Raw genomic sequence first — 1,260 nt, forward strand, 5'->3', positions numbered from 1 at the left:
AACTGCACTAAACACTGAGACAAGAAATAAATACACTTACAAGCTGCTTTTAACTTCTGCTGATTGACTGCTTCTCACAAAGACTATTTCTTTACACTGTTTTGCTGGTGCTTGAACACACTTTCCTGTTTATCCCAACAAAAATATTTATCACCAAAGAAGACTACAGAGGGTAGTCCGGACTGCTGAGCGAATCATTGGTACAACCCTCCCTTCTCTCCAAGAACTGAGTCAGTAAAAGGGCTGACAAAATCACTATGGACCCCTCACACTCCCTCTTTGAACTGTTGCCATCTTATCTACGCTACAGAGCACTGAGCACCAGAATGACCGAACCTGTGCGGGGGGACCCCAATGGACTTCTAGTCCATCGCCTTAACCACTTAGCCACAACTACGGTAATGATGGAGCGGGGTTTTTCAGTGCTGACCCTGGGGTTCCACAGCACTGCACGTTTCCTAGGTCTCTCTTATCTGACTCACTCAGTTCAGTTCATGAGCGCTCTTTCCTAACAAACTGACCATCAGACTCAGGGGCCGGATTCACAAAAATCTTCTTCAGAAAAAAGTTAAGTAATTTCTTTAGATAAATTCCACAAAGTTCGTAAGAATGTTCTTAAGTGCAGTTCTTGAAAAATTCTCAAATGTGTTCTTAAGAACATTTTAGTTTTTTCGTAAGAAAAAAAAAGACAGTCTTTATCTGACTCAACACATGACTGAAGACACACTGATAAACTCAGACTTAAAGGAATGTCTATTTGCACTTCCTGCAGATTACCCTAATAATTATAATTAGGCGCGCACACTATTTTCGTCTCTACCAGCTTGACTGGCGCTCGGCTTCGTATTTTAATGCGCTGTGTTTTTGAAAACTTAAGGTTTTAAAGAAGAGTCTTTACAAGAATTTGAGGGTTTTTTTAAGTTTCCTTAAGAACAATCTTAAGGAAAAAGATAAGAATATTCTTAAGAAGAATTTTTTTGGAATTCATAATATTCTTAATTTTTTTTATTATTACTTTAAAAAATAATAAGAAAATGGCAGTTATGAAAACTTATTTCTTGAGAATGTTTCGCGAGTCTGACCATGGCAGAATGTCTTAAGAATGTTTCGTGAATCTGACCCCAGGTGTGGCAAACAAGGGAGATGCTCAAAAACGCTGTGAGTCCCACAGAGCAGGACCGAACACCACTCTAGCTGACAGTCAGCAGCAGAGCTGGACCGGCGTTACTGCAAGCTGAGGCCATCAACAACAAGACAGCA

Source organism: Sinocyclocheilus rhinocerous, unplaced genomic scaffold (genome assembly GCF_001515625.1).
Source record: "Sinocyclocheilus rhinocerous isolate Xijiao unplaced genomic scaffold, SAMN03320098_v1.1 scaffold819, whole genome shotgun sequence".
NCBI classification, from domain to species: Eukaryota; Metazoa; Chordata; class Actinopteri; order Cypriniformes; family Cyprinidae; genus Sinocyclocheilus; species Sinocyclocheilus rhinocerous.